Source organism: Solanum stenotomum, chromosome 10, assembly GCF_019186545.1.
Source record: "Solanum stenotomum isolate F172 chromosome 10, ASM1918654v1, whole genome shotgun sequence".
NCBI lineage: Eukaryota > Viridiplantae > Streptophyta > Magnoliopsida > Solanales > Solanaceae > Solanum > Solanum stenotomum.
The window spans coordinates 18,806,903-18,832,801 of NC_064291.1; positions in this window are offsets into that span (position 1 = coordinate 18,806,903).

A 25,899-nucleotide genomic window follows, 5' to 3' on the forward strand; every position below is an offset into this window, starting at 1 on the left:
AACCTCATACTCTGGAATGCATCTTCTCACTACCCGGTCCACACATTGCTTGAACAAGAACGGTTCATCCCAAATGTAGAACTTAGCATCATGATTTAGCTTTTTCTTTTGTTGGGTGGTTGCACCTGTAGGATACTCTCCACTTAGTATTAAATTCACAATGTCTACATATCATGACACTTGAGAGATATCTAATGCCATCAATTGTTCATCCGGAAACTCTTCCCGAATTCGCTCACCTTCATTCACATGGGAAAAATCCTCCAACCTAGACAAGTGAACAACTATTTTATATTCAGTACCTTTGCTATCTTTGATCTCAAGGTCAAATTCTTAGAGAAGCAATATCCATCGAATCAGCCTTGGTTTACCATCGTTCTTATTGAAGAGGTACCTAATAGCTACATGGTCAGTAAAAACAATAACTTTAGTACCTACCAAATATGTCTGAACTTGTCGAATACTAGAGCTAGCATCTCCTTCTTAGTTACTGTGTAATACGCTTGTGTAGAGTCAAGGGTCTTGCTTGCATAATAGTCGAGTGGAACACTTTATTCTTTCTTTGTCCCAACACTGCACCCACTGCTACATTCCTTGCATCACACATGAGTTCAAATGGTAGTCTCCAATCAGGAGCAATTAAGATGGGTGCCTCAATTAAGTTCCTCTTCAATATCTCAAAAGCTTTCAAGCACATCTCATCAAAGTCAAACTTCACCTCCTTCTCCAAAATACTGCACATAGGTCTTGCAATCTTGGAAAAATCCTTGGTGAATTGCTTGTAAAAACTTGCATGACCAAGAAAATTACTCACCCCTTTTACAGAAATGGGAGGGGACAATTTTTCAATAACTTCTACCTTGGCCTTATCAACCTCTAAACCTGACTTAGACACCTTGTGTCCCAACACTATCCCCTCTCTAACAAAAAAATGACACTTTTCCCAGTTTAGAATTAAGTTAGTGTCCTCACATCTAGCAAGTACTTTATCAAGATTCCAGAGACATACCTCAAAAGATGAAGAAAGCATCCATAAACACCTCTACAAATTGTTCCACTATACCATGAAAAATGGCCACCATACACCTTTGAAAAGTCACCGGTGCAACGTCCGAATGGCATGCGTTTGAAAGCATAGGTACCATAAGGACAAGTGAATGTGGTCTTTCCTAATCCTCGGGGGCAATTAAGATGTGGTTGTAACAGGAATACCCATCTAAGAAACAATAGTACTCTTGTCTTGCTAGTCAGTCAAGCATCTGATCAATGAAGGGAATGGGATAGTGATCTTTCCAGGTGGCATCATTTAGTTTCCGATAATCCATACAATTCTCCACCCGGTCACTGTTCTAGTAGGAATCAACTCATTATTTTCATTCCTTACGACTATCATACCTCCCTTCTTAGGAAGATATTGTACCAGACTTACCCACTTACTATCAGAGATCGGGTACACAATTCAAGCATCTAGCCACTTTATGACTTCCTTTCTTACCACTTCTTTCATCAAAGGATTTAGCCGACTTTGATGTTGTACACTTGGTTTGTGATCCTCTTCCATGTAAATTCTGTGCGTACATAACGCCGGAGTAATCCATGAATATCAGTCATCTGCCATCCAATTGCTTTCTTCCTCCGCTTTAAGATCCTTAGTGCCGCATAAACCTGTAATTCAGACAACTTTACAGAAAGTATAACATGCAAAGTTTAGTTAGTACCCAAATAAGCATACCTGAGGTGAGCCGGCAATGTTTTCAGTTCCAACATGGGGGCTTCTTCAATGGAGGGTTTGGGTGGTGGCCCTAACTCACGATCTAATGGCTCCACTTTATACCTGCGAGCCTCTACAATTGCCATATTCAAATATGTCTCTATCTCTTGGGCATCAGGATCCCCATCTACCTTACAACCCACTAACACTCTTTCTAAAGGATCTTCGGGCACAACTACTTGCGATTCTACTATGTGATCAACCACAGTAAGAGCAACCAATTTTTCATAAATAGAAGGCAATTATAAAGCGCGGTAAACATCGAATACCTCAACCTTATCATGTGCCCTCATGGTTAATTTACCAGCTGCTACATCAATCATTGCTCTACCCGTGGCCAAGAACGGACGTCCCAAAATGAATGGAACTTTAAAATCAGGTTCGAAATCTAAGACCACAAAATCTACAAGAAAATTCAATGAACCTACTTGAACTAACACATCTTCTACCACCCCCTCTGGCCTAGCAATGGATCTATCAGCGAGTTGGAGAATAACAGTGGTTTGTTTTGGACTACCCAACCCAAGCTTTTGATACAATGACAAGGGCATCAAATTTATACTTTCCCCCAAATCACACAACTCGTGGGTATGAACACTTTGCCCAATTGTAATCTGGACAATAAAACTACCCAGATCTTTTAACCTTTTGGGCAGTCTATTTTGGATCCTAGAGCTGCACTCCTCAGTAAGTTCTACAGTTTCATACTCCATGAGCCTCCTCTTGCTAGCCACAATGTCCTTCACGTATTTAGCATAATTTGGGATACCTTGCAAAATGTCAACCGAAGGCAGATTAATGTGAACCTGTTTAAGGAGAGAGAGAAACTTATCGAAGCATTTATCTTCATTCTGATTTTTGAGCCTTTGAGGAAACGGAGGTGGTAATTTCTTTTGAGGAACGAGTACCTCAACTTTGGAGCTTTTTATTACCTCTTCCACTTTCTTTTCTTTGGTACTTGCCTCAGTATCTCTCTTCTTTGGAGCTAGTTCCTCTAATTGTAACTCACTTCTAGTACCTACCGCATGCAATTGCATTGGGTTGGGTTCAGTATCACCGGGCAGCCCACATTGGGGATGCAAGTTTAGAGAATTAGCTACTTTTGCAACTTGTTTCTCTAAGCTCATTTGGGACATTTGGGTGTTTCTGATGTTCTCATCCTGCTTATCTATTCTAGCATTTATTTTGGTCCCTATTTTAGTCATGAGCTTTTGGAGTAGCTCTTCATTGATCATCCCCCCTTTTGGTGCACTAGGATTTGCGCCTTGGTTAGGATTTTGGTATTTTTTGCCTAGCCCCTTAATAACGGTATTGGTTAGCCCCTTGCGCCTGATTTTGGTTTTGGTTCCCACCCCATGAGAAGTTAGGATGGTTCCTCTAACTAGGGTTGTAAGTGTTACCATAATTTTGCTGAAATCAACCCTTTTGCGCATTACCCAAATAGTTTATGGAATCCGGGTTTGCCTCACATTTCTCGGTTTCATGAGCTCCACTACCACATACCCCATACCAATTTGATGCCTGTTGTACCATGTTAACCGGTGCTTGATTTAAGGACATCTGTTTGAAATGCATGGCTATATTGTGTTGCATCACATCTAATTTGGCATTAAAATTCCTGCGGCCCTTTGAGTTGTAGTTCTAGGTATTTCCCCTTCATACCCTTGGTTCCCTTTGGAGAGTCTATCGAGTAAGTCCAACAACTCTTTCACATGTTTTAGCTAGGGCCTATCCACGTGCTGCACTATTAAGAAGCACACAAGCATTATAATTTGAACCCTCAAACAAAGTGTGAGCAAGTACCTCAGTAGTTTGCATGTGGTGCGGGAAAGCATTCAACATTTGTTTGGAACGAGCCCTTGTTTGGTACATGTCCTCTCCCTAGTTTTGAGTAAAGCTTAATATCTCACTACTCAGCTTAGCAGTTTTCTTGGATGGGAAGAATCGACTCAAGAACTTCTTTTCTAGATAATCCCAGGTAGTGATGGAGTTTGGTGGCTCATAATCTAACTAACGCCTTACAGCTCCTAACAATGAGTATGGGAATAACGTCAGCTTCACATAGTCCAATGAGACTCCAGTTCAGATGTATGTATTAGTAATATCTATAAAGTTCCTAAGGTGGATTTGAGGATCCTCGTGGGGGAGACATGTGAATTGCCCATTGGAATAGAGGAGTTGTACCATGCCCTATTTCAGTTCAAATCTACCCCCCGATGGAGGTTTCCTAATACTAGATGCCAAATTGGCTGTGAGTGGACCGTTACATCACGAATGGGCCTTGCAGGTACTACAGGGGGTACCTCTTGGCTATTCAAGTTCTCTTTGTTGTTCAGATTCTCTGGGTTATTCACGTTGTCTTGGTTATTTTCATGATTGTTCCCCCTAAGACCTAACCCCAATTCTCTTTGACGTCCTTGATTCATTTTTCTGTACTGGCGTAAAACTCTGTCGGGTTCATTGTAAGGTTCGATAAGTTCTCCTATCCGAGTCAGACCTGAAAGTCAAGTGCCTGCAATAAACATGCTAAGATCAAGTAATTAATACCTGAATATTCTAATTGTAGACTTAAGAAGATCGAATATAAATCAATTTCTAAGTTCCCGACAGTGGCGCCAAAAACTTGTTGCTCCCCAATATACACACAAGTGTACGTGGTTGCGCAAGTAATATAGATTCTTAAATAATGAGTTATCGTTCCCAAGGGACGTATGATTAATTTATATTAGACACTCAATTCTACAAATAAAAGTAAAAGTAACCGTTTAAGAGACTGTGATGATTGTTAACTACTAATAATTATGCACTTAATAAAAGTAACAAATTGTGAACGACTTTAATATGATGTTTCAAGAAAGTAAAAGGAAATTCCATGGCTGCAGCATATACTGAATCTCATGTATCATATTATTAGCTTAGAACTAATTTCAGTTGTCAAGTTAATGGTTTACAGGGTTAATTGTATGAGTCGGGTTATACACCTCTAGTCTCCTACTCCAGTGTAACGACCTGAGAGAACCCCCTAGTCATTACCGATGTATTCGACCTCGAAGAGGTCTTATATAAGCCCTTACCATTTTCATAGCACGTATCATAGAATAAAATCCTGGAAAATTTAAAACTTTTACGTTGGAAGTTTAACTTCACTTCATATATGAAAAATATAATCTAACTTTGTCATAATGTACCATCTAGACATAGAAGTATCGAAAATGGGACTTAGACTTACATCAAAAAGCAGTCTTAAAATAGGAAAGTACAACATTGTCTTTCAACATAAGCAAAGAACTAAAAATAAAACCTAGATCATAGGGTCTTGTCCTCGGGCATGAGGACTCACTAACTTGGGGAAGCAACTCTAAGTGTCTTGAGAAGTAAGCTTGAATCCTCAATGGCCTGAACCTAAATGTTTGGGGAAAAAGGGAGAACATATGGGCTAGTACAACACACGTACTAAGTATGACGACTATGCATAAAAACCATTAAAACATGCATAAAAGGGACATTTAGTCAAAACATGCTTTTTACCAAGAAAATCCAATATGCACACAAAGTAAGCATCATAGTCCAAACCAACATAATATCATCCCAACATGTAGACAACCCAAGCAATACTAGTGCAATGCAAAGAATAGAACCCCATAATCCTATTCAAAGTCGAGTATCACCTTAAACAAACTACTTTATGCATACCTACCATATTCATAGTGATCATACATAACATAACTTCAACATACATAAGTCATAATCATCTTAATCATAAGAGAACATTACTACAACCATCCCTTAGGATCCCACAAGTGCAATGTGCAAGAGAATTCCCATACCCTCCCTTACACTATGTATAAACCCTTAAGAAAACCCTAGTAAGAGTTCACACCTTTCATACCTTCATTTACTTTTACATTAGGGAGATATTGCCATACCGAAATAGACCATGAGAGCTACATGGAATCCAGTGTTCTACTCCCACACCGAAAAGAGAGGGTTAACACTTGCCTAAGGTGTAACCATTCATACATAGCTATCTAGGTGGATCCACTAAGCTAGAGTCCTATGTGGGCACATAGTTAAGGGTCAAGGAGATTGCTTCTATAAACCCTAACTTACTAAACGTGGGGGTTTCCACCTCATGAGACAACACATACCGTGGGTAATACGGACTTGCTAAATGTGAGGAAACTTATGTGGGAGGCCGATCTTACTAAACGTGAGAACCCCATCTCATTTGCATGCCCTTTCGGTGCTAAGCATCTAATTCCCTTTTGTAATCATCTTTAGTCATCACATAAGTTCACACTAGACTCTTATGTAGACATCTTACCATAATAGCTCATATGTGTTCATAAGTGAGTAACAATTCTTTCACTTTAGAAACACTTAGCAAGTGAGTAACCTTTCACTTTACATTATATTATAATCATGAGAACTACCTTTCAATCATATAGCAATCATGCCATAACATACATACATAATTCATAGCTAATTCAAGTGTAGAGGGTTAAGGATGAGGAAACTAGGTCATCAACACCACAACAACACATTAGGTATAGCATCATTAAAATCTAAGTAATTCACCTTTCATACTTAAATTTAAAGAAGAACCAACCTTCATACCTTTTTGCCCTTTATGGGACATTTATACTTCAATTACCAAACAATTCATAACCAATACATAATACAAGGTAATTCATTGAAGTAATAACATAATCAACATCAATATAAGCAATTGACATATTCCCTTCATACACTTCAAGGCTTCATTCAAAGACTCAACCCTAATTTCATAGAATCTATTCATAACCTAGGGTAGAATCATCATAGAAACATGAATTACATAACATGACATTCAATTCATAGCCTTCAATCAATATCCAACACAAAATAGGGTTAAAATTAGGAAAAGAAGGAGAAAGATGGGTCACATGGGGAATTCTTCAAGAAACCACCAATAAAACATATATTCATCCATAATTGTTCATATAACATCAATAAAAGTCAGTTTATAACATCAATTTCACTTTAGAAAGAAGACCCACGTTTTTGGATTGAAACATAGAAACTCGAGATTTTGAAATTCATCTTGAAGGGGCCTCTTGGGGAAAGGAATGCCAACAGTGATAAGCAACCTTACCTTATTGACGAATTAACCACAAAAATCCAACTTGAAACCTTGGAGAGTTGGTCTTCTTCTTGAAGCTTCAATCTTCTTCAATGGAATTCTTGAGAAGAAAGAGAGAGCAGAGAGAAGGAGGAACTTTAGGTTTAGATCTTTGGGGTTTTGTGTTTGAGTGATAAAAGTGAGGTAATTTGACTTAAAAATCATTATATACACGTCCCCTAAAGTACCCAAAATACCCCTCACTTAGTTGGACTCTTTAATGAAATAAAAATCTATTTCTGAATTTCTCCATTTTCGTCGTGGCACAAGTTTGCGACGCGGAGCTGTTCCCTGAAGATATTTGGAATTAAATTTTGAGACAATAGAGTCCGCGACACGACCGCGTCATGAACTAAATGTTTCATCCTTGGGGTAGCTAGTCCATGACGCGCCCTCATTCCCTCCAAGTGCAATTTGCAAGCTGCCTTGGCTGCTTTCTTAGCCAAGGTTGGGGTCTTTCTCAGGGACCCTTAGGGTGGCTCCGGGGAGTTGTATTCGAATGTTTTCACCCGATGAACATATATTTACCTAATTTAAACCTTTTTACAAGATTATACCATCATACGACACTCCCAAACCTGCCCTAAACCTAACGACACTCTAGAACACGTTTTTCTCTAGTTTCCGGACGTCGTGGTCGTTTGTTGACGTTTAGACTTTTACTCTTCCAAACCAAGTCAATTGCATTAATTTAGGTTTAGAAATATCATTTTAACTATTTTTAAGTCATTATTCATAAGGTGAGGCTCTAACTTAAGTCATAGAATATCCAGGGTGTTACAATATCCTCCTCTTAGGAACATTCGTCCCAGAATGTCACTCGGACTTCTTTCTAGGGAGACAATGACTCAAACTAGCAGCACAACAACCAGTCACATAAACAACATCATATCATCATATCATATAGGAATTTAATCCACAACATCACTATGATCAAAACTCTTTACTTCACATAAGTATAGGAGGAACTACCTTCACCATATTCAATGAGCATCAACATATATATTAAGAAATCAACAAGACATTTCTTTAACAAGACAACATCAAGGATGCTCATTGCAACTCAAATGAAAACAACATCACACAACATCTATGGGTGCAATTTCAACCATGAGAAACAAAATTCATGAAAACTCAAAATACAACTTAAGAATGAATTTCACAAAAAAAAAATGCACATCCAAGGAAATGATGTCATAATCATCAACACACATGATTTTTAATTTATACCAAATTAAGAGAGACTACTAACCTTAACTTTTGCTAGGAGTAGGAGCAAAAAGATGAGGGTAGCGGGACTTCATGTCGGCCTCGGCTTCCCATGTTGCACCCTCAACTAGGTGGTTTCTCCATAGGACTTTTACGGAGGCAACCTCTTTATTCCTCAACTTCTTAANCACAAAAAAAAAAATGCACATCCAAGGAAATGATGTCATAATCATCAACACACATGATTTTTAATTTATACCAAATTAAGAGAGACTACTAACCTTAACTTTTGCTAGGAGTAGGAGCAAAAAGATGAGGGTAGCGGGACTTCATGTCGGCCTCGACTTCCCATGTTGCACCCTCAACTAGGTGGTTTCTCCATAGGACTTTTACGGAGGCAACCTCTTTATTCCTCAACTTCTTAACTTGACGATCTAAGATTTCTACCAAAACCTCTTCATAAGAAACGTTCTCATTCACCCCTAAACCTTCTAGAGGGAGAATGGACACCGGGTCACCTATACACTTCTTTAACATAGAAATATGGAACACCGGATGAATCGCGGCCAATTCGATGGGCAATTTCAACTCATAAGCGACATTTCCAACACACTTCAAGATCTCATAAGGCCCAACATACCGGGGGCTAAGCTTCCCCTTCTTACCAAACCTCATCACCCCTTTCTTGGGTGAGATCTTCAAGTAGACCCAATCACGTACTTCAAATTACAGATCCCTCTTTCTATTATCGGCATAAGACTTTTGCCAACTATGAGCCGTTTTCAACCTATCTCTTATAAGTCAAACTTTTTCCGTAGCCTCATCGACTACCTCAGGACCAAGAAGAGTAAATTCACCCACTTCAAACCACCTAACCGGATATCGACACCTTCTACCATAAAGTGCTTCAAAGGGTGTCATAGCAATACTCGAGTGGTAGCTATTGTTGTAGGAAAATTCTATTAAAGGTTGGTGGTCATCCCAATTACCTTTGAAGTCAATGACACACGCTATCAACATGTCCTCTAGGGTTTGGACGGAGCGTTCCACTTGACCATCCGTTTGAGGGTGAAATGCGGTACTAAGTTAAACTTGAGTACCAAGCCCACTTTGGAAAGACCTCCAAAAATGGGAAGTAAATTGGGCACCTCTATATGAAATAATCGACAATGGGGCTCCATGCAACTTCACAATCTCCTTAATGTACAACTTAGCATAATCTTCCGCCGAATAAGAAACCTTGACAGGAAGGAAATGGGCTGATTTAGTCAATCTATCCATAATGACCCAAATGGAGTCATGTTGCCTACGGGTTCGAGGCAAACCTACCACGAAGTCCATATTGACCTCCTCCCATTTCCAAGTTAGGGTATCAATATCTTGAGTTAGACCTCCCGGTCCTTGGTGCTCGGCTTTGACTTGTTGGCAATTTGAGCACCTAGCCACAAAATTTGCTATGTCTCTTTCCATTCCATTCCACCAATAAATCTCACGTAAGTCACGATACATTTTGGTGGCTCCTGGATGGATGGAGTATCGGGATCCATGTGCCTTCTCTAAGATTGTCTCTCTTAAGCCATCCACATCCGGCACACATAACCTCCCTTGGTGCCTAAGCACCCCATCTTCTCCTTGAGATAAAGTTTCTATTGCTTTGTTGAGAACCGACTATTTTAGTTCCATCAAACTAGGGTAAGGATGTTGGTTAGACTTCACGTCAACAACAACCGATGACTCAAAATTATGACGGACCATGACACCTCCTTTTGGGGAATCTTCAAGTCGGACACCCAACCGGGCTAGCCTATGTACATGACGGGCTAATTCCCTTTTCTCTTCTTCCACATGTGACAGACTACCCATAGATACATGACTCAAAGCATCCACAACCACATTTTCTTTTCCGGGGTAGTAAAGGACGCTCATATCATAATCTTTCAAGAGTTCCAACCATCTCCTTTGTCGGAAATTAAATTCTTTTTGGCTAAAAACATATTGAAGACTCTTGTAGTCGGTAAACACCTTCACATGTACCGCATAGAGATAATATCTCCAAATCTTTAAAGCAAAGACTATGGCCGCTAGCTCAAGGTCATGAATTGGATAATTCTTCTCATGCATCTTGAGTTGTCTCGAGGCATAAGCTATAACTTTACCATGCTACATGATGACACAATCCAAACCCACTTGGGAAGCGTCACAATATACTACAAACCCTTCGGTACCCTCTGGTAAGGTCAAAACCGGAGCAGAGGTGAGCTTATCTTTCAACAATTGAAAGCTCTTTTCACAAGATTCCAACCATTCGAACTTGGACTTCTTTTGATTTAAGGCCGTTAATGGAGATGCAATAGATGAAAATCCCTCAACAATCCTCCGGTAGTAACCGGCCAAACCTAAAAAGCTTCGGATGTCGGAAGGACTCAAAGGTCTAGGCCAACTTTTGACCGCATCGGTTTTCTTTGGATCAACTTCTATACCCTTATTATAAACAACGTGACCAAGGAAAGAAACCAATCTTAGCCAAAACTCGCACTTGCTAAACTTAGCATAGAGTTGGTGATCTTTGAGGACTTGCAATACTATCCTCAAATGATTCGTGTGATCATCCTCATTTTTGGAGTATATCAAGATGTCATCAATAAAGACAATAACAAATGAGTCTAGATAATTTCTAAACACACGATTCATAAGGTCCATAAAAGCCGCCGGGGAATTTGTAAGACCAAAGGACATCACTAAGAACTAAAAACGACCATATCTTGTTCAGAAGACTGTTTTCGAAAATGACCCGATCTCAAATCAATTTTTGAAAAGTAACTCAATCCTTGAATTTGATCAATTAAGTCATCAATCCTAGGGAGTGGATACTTGTTCTTAATGGTCACCTTATTTAATTGTCGGTAATCAAAACACATACGAAGAGATCCATCCTTCTTCTTCACAAATAATACCGGTGCACCAAAGTGGCTCTAGGATCCAACAATGCAAAAACATTAATTGAAAATACTTGTAGCATACCGGTCACAACATCCAGAGAGCTCTCTTGATCACCTAGGGATTGGAGAGCATAGAAGCGATTCTTCTTAGGAGCATCGGAATTTGGGCCACTTGCTTGTGCTTGAGCATTTTCCCTTCCTTGAGCCTTTAGCATAGGGCACTCCTTCCTCATGTGGCCACTTTTACCATGACTATAGCAATTACCCGTGCCAACTAGGCACTTGCCTTCATGTTTTCGACCACACTTTGTACAAATAGGCTTCTCAACATAAGGACCACCACCTCTTGCTTCTTGAGGCTTGGGGGTAGACACTTTACCTTTGTTGACCCTTGGAGTGTTAGGAGGACCTTGGTTGGAAAAATACTTTTTGAACTTTGGCTTATCTTGGATTTCAAACCTAACCTTAGAAGAATTTCCTTCATCGGCCCTTGACCTCTTCAATTCTCTACCAACTTGCTTAAGCTTTTGCTTCTCAATTTGTTCGGCATGAACCATAAGACGAGAAATTTCCATGCTTGGGATTAGCATAGCCAACCTACATTCATTCACCACAAGATCGGATACCCCCATAACAAATTTGTTCATTGTAGCTCTAGAGTCCGACACCAAAGTAGGAGCATGCTTGGACAATTGAGTGAACCTGAGGCCAAACTCCTTCACACTCATACCCCCTTGACGGAGGTTGATGAATTCTTGCATTTTCCTCTCCCTTAGTTCCAAGGGGAAAAACCTATCAAGAAAAGCCGTCTTGAATATAGCCCAACTTATCATACCCTCTCTAATAGGTTTCCCCTTTTTCCATTGTTCATACCACACTTGTGCCACATCTTTAAGTTTATAGGCAGCTAACTCTGACTTTTCTTGAGAAGACACACCCATAGCCTCTAGATCCTTAAACACTTCATCAATGAACCCTTGTGGATCCTCTTCCACTTTGGAGCCAAAGAAAGTAGGGGGATTCATCCTTGTGAAATCCCTTATCCTAGAAGCAGTAGTGTTAGCATGGGGTTCACTTGCACCCTAGCATCCCTAGCAACTTGAGTGGCCAACACTTGAGTCAAATTATGAATAGCCGACCTTATATCAACATTAGACATAGCCCCTTCTTCAATAAGAACTTAAGGGTTTTGAGGAGCTTGAGGGGGAACCGCCTCATTCATATTCTCCTCACCGGCCCTTCTTGCATTGTTCCTTCTTGTATTCATTGCCTATAAGCACAAGAGAAGGATTATAAGAAAAGGACTAAATAGAGTTAAGACTCTTAGGCACGACTATGGANNATTCTCCTCACCGGCCCTTCTTGCATTGTTCCTTCTTGTATTCATTGCCTATAAGCACAAGAGAAGGATTATAAGAAAAGGACTAAATAGAGTTAAGACTCTTAGGCACGACTATGGAATAACCAAAGAGTGAAAGTTCCTAAGCATCTCGTAGCCTCCCATTCATCAGTGTGGCACACTTCACACCCATGAATAAGACTCTACTCAATGTGGTATCTTGTGACATAAATCCTGCATTATTCTCAACCTTATGCTCTGATACCAAGTTTGTAACGACCCAAGAGCACCTCCTAGTCGTTACCGGTGTATTTGACCTCGAAGAGGTCTTATACAAGCCCTTAGCATTGTCATAGCACGTATCATAGAATAAAATCACAGAAAATTTAAAACTTTTACGTTGGAAGTTCAACTTCACTTCATATATAAAAAATAGAATCTAACTTCGTCACAATGTACCATCTAGACAGAGAGGTTTCGCAAATGGGACTTAGCCCTTAAATCAATAGGAAATCTTGAAATAGGAAAGTTCAACAATGTCTTTCAACATAAGCAAAAAACTAAAAATAGGGGCAAGATCATAGGGTCTTGTCCTCGGGCATGAGGACTCACCAATTTGGGGAAACAACTCCAAGTGTCTTGAGAAGTAAGCTTGAATCCTCAATGGCCCGAACCTAAATGTTTGGGGGAAAAGGGAGAAAATATGAGTTAGTACAACACACGTACTAAGTATGGCTACTATGCATAAAAACCATTAAAACATGCATAAAAGGGACATTTAGTCAAAACATACTTTTTACCAAGTAAATCCAATATGCACACAAAGTAAGCATCATAGTCCAAACCAACATAATATCATCCCAACATGTAGACAACCCAAGCAATACTAGTGCAATGCAAAGAATAGAACCCCATAATCCTATTCAAAGCCAAGTATCACCTTAAGCAACCTACTTTATGCATACCTTCATAAGATCATAATAACTTACCATATTCATAATGATCATACATAACATAACTTCAACATACATAAGTCATAATCATCTTAATCATAAGAGAACTCTACTACAACCATCCCTTAGGATCCCACAAGTGCAATGTGCAAGAGAAGTCCCATACCCTCCCTTACACTATGTAGAAACCCTTAAGAAAGCCCTAGTAAGAGTTCACACCTTTCATACCTTCATTTACTTTTACATTAGGGAGATATTGCCATAACCGACATAGACCATGAGAGGTATAAGGAATCCGGTGTTCTACTCCCACACCGAAAAGAGAGGGTTAACAGTTGCCTAAGGTGTACCATTCGTACGTAGCTATCTAGGTGGATCCACTAAGCTAGAGTCCTATTTGGGCACATAGTTAAGGGTCAAGGAGATTGCTTCTAGAAACCCTAACTTACTAAACGTAGGGTTTCCATCTCATGAGACAACACATACCGTGGGTAATTCGGACTTGATAAACTTGAGGAAACCTATGTGGGAAGCCAGACTGACTAAGCATGAGACCCCCCATCTCATTTACATGCCCTTTCGGTGCTAAGCTTCTAATTCCCTTTTGTAATCATTTTTAGTCATCACATAAGTTCACATTAGCCTTTACTAGACTTTTATGTAGACATCCTACCATAATAGCTCAGATGTGTTCATAAGTGAGTAACAATCCTTTCGCTTTAGAAACACTTAGCAAGTGAGTAAACCTTTCACTTTACATTACATTATAATCATGAGAACTACCTTTCAATCATATAGCAATCATACCATAACATACATACATAATTCATAGCTAATTCAAGTCTAGAGGGTTAAGGATGAGCAAACTAGGTCATCAACACCACAACAACACATTAGGTATAGCATCATTACAATCTAAGTAATTCACCTTTCATACTTGAATTCAAAGAAGAACCAACCTTCATACCTTCTTGCCCTTCATGGGACATTTATACTTCAATTTCCAAACAATTCATAACCAATACATAATACAAGGTAATTCATGAAGTAATAACATAATCAACATCAATATAAGCAATTGGCATATTCCCTTCATACCCTTCAAGGCTTCATTCAAAGACTCAACCCTAATTTCATAGAAACTATTCATAACCTAGGGTAAAATCATCATACAAACATGAATTACATAAAATAATATTCAATTCATAGCCTTCAATCAATATCCAACACAAACTAGGGTTAGAATTAGGAAAAGAAGGAGAAACATGGGTCTCATGGGAATTCTTCAAGAAACCACCAATAAAACATAAATTCATCCATAATTGTTCATCTAACATCAATCAAAGTTAGTTTATAGCATCAATTTCACTTTAGAAAGAAGACCCACAGTTTTGGATTGAAACCTAGAAATTGGAGATTTTGAAATTCATCTTGATGGGGCCTGTTGGGGAAAGGAATCCCATGAGTGATAAGTAACCATACCTTATTGATGGATTAACCATGAAAATCCAAGTTGAAATCTTGGAGAATTGGTCTTCTTCTTGAAGCTTCAATCTTCTTTAATGGAGTTCTTGAGAAGAGAGAGAGAGAGTAGAGAGAAAGAGGAACTTTAGGTTTAGATCTTTGGGGTTTTGTGTTTGAGTGCTAAAAGTGAGGTAAATTGACTTAAAATTCATTATATACACGTCCCCTAAAGTACCCAAAATACCCCTCACTTAGTTGGACTCTTTAATGAAATAAAAATTGATTTCTGAAATTCTGCATTTTCATCACGGAACAAGTCCGCGACGCGGAGTTGTTCCCTGAAGATATTTGGAATTAAATTTCAAGACAGTAGAGTCCGCAACACGACCGCGTTGTGAACTAAATTTTTTCTCCTTGAGGGAGCTAGTCCGCGACGCGCCCTCATTCCCTCCAAGTGCAATTTGCAAGCTGCCTTGGCAGCTTGCTTGGCAAAGCTTGGGGTCCTCCTCGGGGCACCTTAGGGTGGCTCCGGGGAGTCGTATTCGAACGTTTTGAGCCTATGAACATATATTTACGTAATTTAAACCTTTTTACAAGATTATATCATCATATGACACTCCCAAACCTGCCCAAAACCTAAGGACACACCATAACACATTCTTCTCTAGTTTCGAACGTTGTGGTCGTTTCTTGACGTTTACACTTTTACTCTTCCAAACCAAGTCAATTGAATTAATTTAGGTTTAGAAACATCATTTTAACTATTTTTAAGTCATTATTCATAATGTGAGGCTCTAACTTAAGTCATAGAATTTCCGGGGTGTTTCATCCAGTTAGTTGTTAGCTAGCTACATTGTTGAGCTGGCATAAACAGACTAACTGGCGAGCATTTATATTTCATCCTGTTTCGTAACCAAGAAAGTTGTTTTTCTGGGCGTCACTCCTAAACACAAATCACCTTAATCAAATGGGTCGATCGAGATCTCTATATTCTCTAGTCAATATAACCTCTCATCTCTCGATTTTAAGATTAGACAATATATTTATCTTATGGTGATCAAGCATAAAATACTAAAACAAGAATATCTAAGTAACTTATAATGACAACCAAGAATTAATTCAAAAAGCCTTTAATAATTAACAATCCATTCGTAGCTAGAGCCCCAGAACAAGGGTGTTTAGCCACTCATGCTATTAGAAAACCACAAAATACAATTGTTCATGCTATTTCAGGAAAATATATAAGTTAGAAGATCAAAACCTATTACAAACGTGAATACTTACTCTTGCACACCCAATAAAAGTCGAACCCTAACAATGGAGCCCTAAGGGTCCATTTATAATGGTAGGAAAATTAGAACCAAAGTCTATTATAATTAGGAATCCATTTTTTACACTTTTAAAGCTGGGAAAGTCAGGATCCCACTAGTGTGTCGCGCCTCTCATCGCTCCCAGACTTCACCTTTGAAGTTTCCATTTTGGCGCGTTGCGCCTCTCAAAGCTCCTGAGAACGGCCCCAGAATGTTAGGCCTTGGCGCGTCCTGCCTCTCAGAGAGCCTCAGAAAGGCCATTGAATGTTGGCCCTTGGTGCCTCGCGCCTAGCAGTGCGCTTGGCCCTAGGGCCTTTATCCTTAGCCGCTTTTCATGCTCTCTTGCATCTCTTTTCTTGAATTTGACTCCAATCTCCTTGAGAATTCCTGAAATTTCTAATCACTTGTATTAGTGCATAATCATAGCAAGTATAACAAAATCAAGCTAATAGACTCAAGATGATTCATTACTTCAATCAATTCATGGGCAAAATTTGATAACTTAGGAATATAAATACGCCTAAGATCAATAATAAAGCAAATCACAAAGTTTCAATGATTAATATCGAATAGGGGGATTTGGGCAACAAATTTTCAACAACTAAAATGGGAAGTGAACAAGTAGAGATTGGTCCTTAGGAGTGTGATAAGTTTAATGCTAAATTCACGTAATGGGTGTTTACTAGTTATTAAAAGTTATTGAATCTCAATACGTAGGCTAGGTTTTGAGTGCAATAGTCATTTCTCAATCAACTTTTGTGTTTCAAGCGAGTTCTCTCGAACCTCAATAAGCAAAACACAATTGAACAACCCAATTCCTTAATTAATCCACTCTTTCAAGCTAGATTTGTAAGAATTCAATGAAACTCACTTTCTCAATCTAGATTCTTAAAGATGAAATCAATACAACTATCAACCAATAATTCGACTCTTCTACCTCTTTCTCAAGAAATTATAAAGCACTAGGCAAGAACTGCATTTGGAAAACCAATTCCTCAATTAAAACTTGAACAATTAATTGAACCCACTTCAAAACAACAGTAAAATTAGTAACTAACAACACCCATTAGCTAATTAACGCATTCAACTACATAATAACACCCCCAAGGAAAGGCATTTTAGCCAAGCATAGTGTAAAACCAGAAATCTTTACAAAATGAAGGTTTCCATCTGATTTGACCACAATCTGCAATTCCCAAATGCTGAAATTTAATCTTAAAATCTGATAATCTCTAAATCTCTAAATCTCTAAATCTCTACTCTATAATGTATAAAAAATGTTCTAGAATGTAAAAACTCAAAAACACAGAAGTGAACAATTTGGAAACTCCTTCTTTTCTTTTTAAAATTGCATTTGTACGTTCTCAAAATTTCAACACAGAGTCAACTCGTCGACGTAAGAAAGGTTTGCCGACCAGTTCGCCGAACAGCCGAGTTGCTCCTCTTCTCGCCACTTTGGCATGGCTTTTTCATCAAAGCATTCTGTAACTTTCGGCGAGCCAAATCGTCATCGCCGATCTCTTGGGTATGTCACCAAATCGTTTGTATGCTCACCAAGTTTGTTTCATCCATGGGGTAGTATGCTGGAACTTTAGGCGAGCTGAAGGTCCACTCGACGAGTCGCCAAGTGGCTTTGATGAGTACCAACTTCTCTTTCCTTTAACTTTTCAAATTTTTCGCTCCTTTTTGCCTCGTAATGTCCTTGCCTTGCTCTTTAGCCTCCATTGCTGCATATCAACATTTTAACATCAGTTATGAGCATCAAATAGGCATTGAAGACATTAAATCCTCGAATTTAAGACTAAAATGAGTAGAAATCCATGACTCATCAGTCTCCCGTCCCTTTTTTTAATCACGACGCTCATCTCAAATTCAAGCTTATTGTATAGTACTAACAACAAATATGAATATAATTGCTTACATATTATACTACCTTATGACCACTAGATAAAATTAAGAAATACTTGCTCATTAAGAACTCATAACAAGTAGTCAATCATTCTCTCTTTATATAGATACTTATAGTTTACCATAATATTTCCTTTCACAACTTAAGTACTACTTACCCATTCACTACAATTCATTGCCTAATTAGTTTCTATAACCCTTTGAATACCATGAGGCTCTCCCTTAAATATTATAAACCTATCGTAGATCTCTCCTCTCATGAATACTCCTACCCTTCTATTCAACACTTATACTTGGTCGTTATTAACACATTGACACATCATCATAAACTCCATTCTAGTAAAAGTATACTCAAACTTATCCGAACTAGTAACTATTCCTCCACCCTCTATCATGAACTCCATACAAGATTATTCTTCCTTAGTCTACAAGAACTCGTCACTTCATATTCTACCTATAGGGGAAAACTCTCCATTAATAACATATTGGGTGCATGACTGCAACAATATAATCTACCTCATAACTATCTCCCTTTCTTAGATTACTATACCTCTCCATGGATACTTTTAACTTTGGGTACTTCTACTACTACTACTACAACTACTTATCACATCGTGACTACTACTATCTTTCAGGCAAAAAAAAAAATACCACCCAAACATTCTAAACTACATTTCCCTCATAAGGGTTGTACTTGAAACAAGGTTTTGAGGAGAGAGTTTGGGAGTACATCTCGCTCTTTGTTCGAATGCACAATTCACATGAATAAGAGTGCATTCTTTCAAATAGGAACACTTAAACACACTCACAGGCTTCTCTCAAACCCCTCTGAAGTCTCATGGCTTTCTCAAGATTTTTTTGTTGTAAGTTACACATCGATAAGGATTTGACTTTGATTTTAAACCAACTATAGTTTGAGGGGTTGTCGAATGTATCTGAGAAACGCATGAGTTCGTAAAAGTTCTTTATGACATAGTTCTATTTCACAATTTAGAGTATGAAAGAAGGGAAACTTTCTGAAATGTCTATAGTCCATCATTTATAGAAGTGGGGCCCTCACAACAATAAATAAGATCCTTTTGTCACGGCTTAACAGACACCCTAGGACACTTGAACTCTATGCTCTGATACCAAGTTTCTCACGACCTGAGCCTACACCCTGGACGTGGCTTGCACTCGAGATCAATTACTGGTCCCCAAACGAGCCCTCATCCTAGCTGACTACAAGAGGAAGACTAATTCGACCATACATAAACATAAAACTGAAAGAAATGTTTAATCAACAATGTATTAAATCTCAAAACTCTCTGAATACTCTGAGTATTAAACATAAGTTTTAAAGAAAACCTTTGAAACTAAAATACTCTCTAAAAATGTCTATCTATCTACGAAGCCTCTAATATTTAAGATAGGTGTCGGGACAATACCCACCACGCCTTAAAACAACTAAACTGAAAGTAAATGTGAAGTCCTCTAAAATACAATGAGTCTCACCAAAAGCTAACTGGAGTGTAGAGTGATCTCAACGAATCACCTATTGATGATCCTAAACACGTGTATCTGCATAATAAAAGGATTCAAGTCAAATGACATCAGTACATTTGAATGTACGAGTAATACAAATGAAGCGAAAAATAACTGAATGAAAGACTACAATAGGTTAAAAATAATCCCAATTGAATGTAAAGAATTAATGAAATGAAATCATTTAAACTTTACAAAACACATTTACTCATCTCTGAAACTCAACATAATAAGTAATATATAAAATACCTTAACTTTATTTGGGAGATTCTCTAACCGACAACCGTCACTATGATCTACGTGATGATACATTGTCTCTCCCACACTGCCAAAACTGTCCTATACCTTGTTGGGGTATAGAACACCTCAACTAAGCTGATCCACTAAGCTCTGCCCGAAGGCACTAAGGATTCTTCTAAAAGGTATGATCCTTTACCCATGTTGGCATACATGGTTTATGAAGATTTTGAGTTGTCTAAACTCATCCCCATATCAGTGCTCAATACTACTACCAATAATATACTCATACTCAAATGTATAAAACATACTCTTTCTCTAGTTTGAGATAATTGCTCAAAATATTCTCTTAAAAGAGGTAACAACTCTATAATATCTCTAAACTCATAAACTTGTTTAGAAATCAAAGTTTCTCTTTTCTCAAAATAATACTATCTTTCTTCATGTAAAATGAAACATTTGGGAAGAACTTAGTTCCCTTATACTCTTTCTCCAACTCCTTTTTATTTCATCAAAGACTCAATATAAAACACAATTGTTGGCTTTAAAAGATTCTCAAAATTCATAACTCAACATTAGATTCGTGCTGAAATATAGACATGAACGAATCAACTCAAGGATCTCAATAACAATATAGGAAACTCAAGAACTTAGAACTCAACGATACTACTCATCTCAAGTACACTCAATTCGTAGGGTTTATACTAAAATATAGACATGACCAAATCAACTCAAGAATCTTAATGCATAACATATGGAAATTCAATCATTAGGAATAGAATTTTTTAAAAAAAGAATAGGAACACAAGAACTCAAAATTACTCAATAAAAGCTCTTGAACTTTTCTCTTAAACTCACTTTTGTTTTGAGCATGCTTTAACATATGTGATTACGATATGCCGGAATTTTCAAAGGTAAATGGAGCCTATAGGAGCTAATACAGAGAATGGAAACCTGGGCTTAACTTAAAGGAACATGCGTCGGATGAAACACAAAACGGATGGGCCAGGCGACCACGGGCGCACTGCTAGTACAGGGCGCCAGGCACAAAACATCAGCCCCATATTTGGAGTGCACTGCTGGTGCAGTGTGCCAGGCCCAAAACTTCAGGGAGCTAGCTTTAGCGCCTTCGTGATACTCCGCCCCATACCTTTTCCCAGCGACCTTACAAATTTCCAAGCTAAAATTAGGACCCCAACTAATTTAGAATTGGAAAAATTTCTCCTAAACTCTTCTTAATTCTCAAACCCAACACAAATACAGAGAACTTTGATACAATTCTTTTGGAAACATAACTTCACCAAAGATCAACAAAACAAACGAATAAAAACTTCCAGTGTTAAAGAATTGAACTCAATATCAAGAACTACGAATGAACCCTTTAGATATAATGATTTCTTGACTAAATCGAGATGTAGGTCTTGATGACGAACAAGTCCAACACTATAAGAAGACTTACATACGTGGAAAGAACAATGGTTCTTGGTGAAAATTGTTGGAAACTTGAAGACTCTTGGAACCTAGTTTTTTCTCCTCTTGGAACATTGTTTTATTTCCACTGAGTGTAAAAGAACGTGAAAAGATGGTTTAACGCTAATTAGACCCCTTATTTGGGTGAAAAGAAACGTGGCTTAGGTTTATAAGGTATGGGAAAAGACCAAACTGCCCCTCTAAAAATGATTGAGGTTCCTTAAAAGAAAGGCTTCACCAAAATGGGCATAACTTTTTACTCTTAGCTCGAAATTAAGCACACTTGACGGCGTTGGAAAGAGGACTCAAAGAACATTAATTTGATAGGACATGGGCCGTATAATTCTATTTGTGCTAATAGAGATGATTGTTTGAAGTTTACCTAAGTAAAATCTCATATAGAAACTATCACGACCCTAGCCTACACCCTAGATTGTTTAAAAGATTCTCAAAAAGTATAACACAAAATAGGTTTCATGCCGAAATATAGACATGAAAAAATCAACTTAAGGATCTCAATTACAATATCAAAAAATTATGAACTCACAACTCAACGATACTACATATCTCATGAATACTCAATTAATAGGGTTCATGCTGAAATATAGACATGAGCGAATCAACTCAAAAATCATAATGCATAACATATATCAATTCAATAATTAGGAATAGAATTTCGAAAAGAATCAGGAACCGAAGAACTCAAAATCAACTCATCTCAAGAATACTCAAATCTAGGGATATAATTTTAGATTACTGTTTTACTGATTTGAAAAAGTAGATGTAGGGTGTGATGACAAACTAGTCCGAAACTATGATATCCTTACATACCTAGAAGAATACAGTTCTTGAAGAATCTTGAGTATGAACTTGATTAGAAGCCTTGAAACCCTAGCTTGAAGGTAAACATTCAAGAAAATTTTTTGAGATTCACTACAAGAAAAAGGCTTATTTATGACCAACATTTAGGAACGAGTTAATAATCCCGTCACTAAAAGTATACATATTGGGACGAGATCATATTTCGGTCCTGAAAGCTATATCTTTTTGAGAAGGTGCGAAATCTTGTCCCTAAAAATATTAATAACTAGTCCCAATTGTATAATTGAGAGCGTTAGGTGGAGAGCACACCGCCAAAACAACCCTAAAATTTTTACTAAAATACACTTTTTTTCCTGAAAAAGTAGGCACCAAAATAAATAACCTTATGTCCTAAATATGTAAAAAAAAATGCTATGTTTTCTCTCAATACCCAATGGTTTTAACTTTGCCTTTACGTATTCTCAAGAACACACGCTATCTCTTTCTCATCTCGATCAAGTGTAGGTTCTACCTAGGGTTATCCTCAAAGCCTCTCTATTGATCATCAACATCTCTATTTGCTTCTCTCTACTACGAAATTCTGGTAAGTTTTCTTTTCTTTTTTTCGTGTTCTCTGTTAGGTTGTTCAACTTGCCCAATTTTCTTGTTTTATTGAGTTCAGATTCTAATTGATGGTTTGATTTGTTGAAGTGTATTCAAGTTTGTATCATATTGTGTTTTCGAAAAATCACATAACCCATAAAGTAAAGCTTTTTTTTTCTGATAAATAAGTAAGAGGACACCCTGCTAATGTTATTCTCTGCTTCCAGATTTCCCTTTTTCAATGGACACCAAAGTTCCTTTTATGAATGGATATTTGATTGTCATTTGATTAGTTGATGATTATAAAACACAAAGATTTTTATATTGAAGTCTTTATCAACTTGTAGTAACAAAAGTGATTATTTTCTATATACGACAACACAAGGAACACAATTTCAAACAAAGGATGTTTTCCTAATATCAAAACTAATACCAAAAGATCTTAAAGGTTTACAATTGTAGACATTTGACAAGGTAAGTGTAACAAGTGAAATCTGGAGTTGTTTTACAGTTCCAGGTTTTAAGCTATAGAATTCATCTGTGGTCCTGTACAGTATGATCTAACTTTATTTCCATCAAATATCGATACAAAGATCACTTAATCTTAAAAAGTCATATGTAATTCTGACTTTATATATAGCTAGTATTAGAACAAAAGAGTCATAAGTATCAAAGATCACTTATATTCAATATAACAAACAAATGTTAATCACAGATATACTCCTTAGTAACTTCAGTAAGTAGTGTTCATGCCACAAGATTTACAACTATAATCAAAAGCTTTGTCATCATAGAAATCGTCAAGATTGATTTGAGTTGTGTCTTCATATGTAGTTGAAGTCTTTTCTTCAGTATACTTGCTCATGCTAACCAATTCAAGGATACTCCCAATTTCTTTCACAGCCTCACCTATGGAAGGCCTCTCGGCCCTGGGTTCATTAACACATCTGATTGCCAATGTAAATAGTTTATCAACGCCTTCAAATTTTGAACTTGGACCTACTCTTGGATCTATTAATTGGTAGAGTCTGGTGTTATCTGTTGAATCATATATAGTCTCTGCAAGCAGTCTCAAGATGTGGTTTCTTAGTATAGCAAATATAGTTGAGGACTTAGAATATTTTCATAGTATAGTTACTGAGCATATATAGTTTTTCTCAAGATTTATCATTGCCCATGTCAAGTCTCAGTTGTTCTGAGACCTGTTTCCTTGTGAATTCTTAAGGACTATGTATTCATTAGCATTCGTCTTTTCTTCTTTGTTAAAAATTCTAAAAGGAAAACAAAAAATAGAAGACGCTTTATTTCTCAAAACTTAACGTGAGAATCAGATAACTCTAGCAAGATTTTTCCTAAAAGCGATCTTCACTTACACATCTCAGTGTATACTCTCAAGTGAAAATCTATTTTTTTTCAAAACAGAGAAAGAACAGGTCTGTCTATAGCAGCAAACAAAAGCCCAGGTCTTAGTGTTTCAGCTGTGTTTTCTCAGAACATAGAAAGCAGAGGCCTAACAACGATCTCAACTCAATTTATATCTTCTATTCAATCGAGTCTCAGGTATGCATCCACTTCTGTGAGTTTTTTTGTTTCTTTCTATAAAGTCAATTTGTTGTTTATGTTGTTCGAGTTATAGATCTTCTTGTTTGAGTTATAGTTGCTGATGTTTTTTTTAAAACATTCAGTTTTATAGTTGCTGGTAATTTGCATCAGTTCTTTTATGTAAAAGTTGCTTGAGTTATAGCTTTTGATATATTTTTAGAAAGATTCAGTTTTATAGTTGCTGGTCATTTGCATCAGTTCTCTTTTTTTTTTTAATAGCTTCTTGAGTTATAGCTGCTGATTGTTTTTTTAGAAAAATTCAGTTTTATAGTTGGTGGTCATTTGCATCAGCTCTTTTTTGTAATAGTTGATGGTCATTTGCATAAGTTCTTTCACTTGGAAAGAGGCACTAATAACTCAATTAGGTAAAACAATATTCAGAGATAATATAAAGAGAGTTGCGTTCAAGTTGAGAAATCCATTTTGAACTATAAGTGAACTATTGTACAACTTTCAAGACTAAAAGAGCATGAGAGAAAAGTGAATCCAGTATGTTACAGCTTCAAAAGTGAAAAAGTTATATATACGTTTGGTTTTGAAACTGATAAAATATGACAAACGAAATAGAACTGATGCAAATGACCTCATGTGGTGCTGCATATTGAAGGTTCAAAAAGTGATAGTTTTGATATCTTTCAAGAAGATACATTCTAATAGATGCATAAACATTCATCTGTTTTTTTCCAACTAGTTCTCTGATTTCGTCTACTGGTATCTATGTTATTCCTCCTCTTTCACGAGTTATTTTTTTCTTCTTTAAATTTAATTTGTTGATTGTTTTCTTCTTATATCATAGTTTATAGTGTGTGCCTAAAGAATCGATCATATTTTCATGATGAAACTTACTCGTGCTCATGAAAGATAAAAGAAGTAATAGAACTGATGCAAATTACCTCTTGTATATGTTGTACATAGTAGGAAGAAACAGTGATAGTGCCATTTAGGTTTCAAGACTTTGAAAACTTGAGATTTTTCAAGAAGTTACGCTTTAATAGTTGAACCATATGTTCTTCCACACTCGTGAAACTAAATCACTATTTTTGTTTGTTCGAAACTGATCAAGACAACCTCTTCTTTCAAGAGATGATTTTTTCCTATTCTGTTTATTTGATTTGTTCGAGTTACACTACTTGTTTGAACAATTCTTCTGCTCTAGGATTATCTGATCAATTCTTAATTCTTTTTATTTATTTTCTAAGGTGATGGCACCTAGTAAGCAATGGATGAACCTTTCTCTTGGTAATCGGGTCGATCAAGCCTATTTAGATGGGGTGAAACAATTTTTGGATTATGCTTTTCGGGGACCAGGGAAAGAAGATAAAATACGATGTCCATGTTACAAATGTTGTAATACAACATTAGGAACTCGTGAGACAATTGATACACATTTCAAATTATATGGAATAATTCAAAATTATACTTTTTGGTATTACTATGGAGAACATTTAGGTGAGTCGGTGTCAAACTCTGAAGATGAAAATGATGATGAAGTCGAAGATTATGAGAGTGAAGATGAAATACAAGAATTGTTGAAAGATTTATATCCAAATGTTGATGGAGGAGCTACCCAAACTAGTTACGGTGATGTAGTTGAGGAGGAGCCAAATG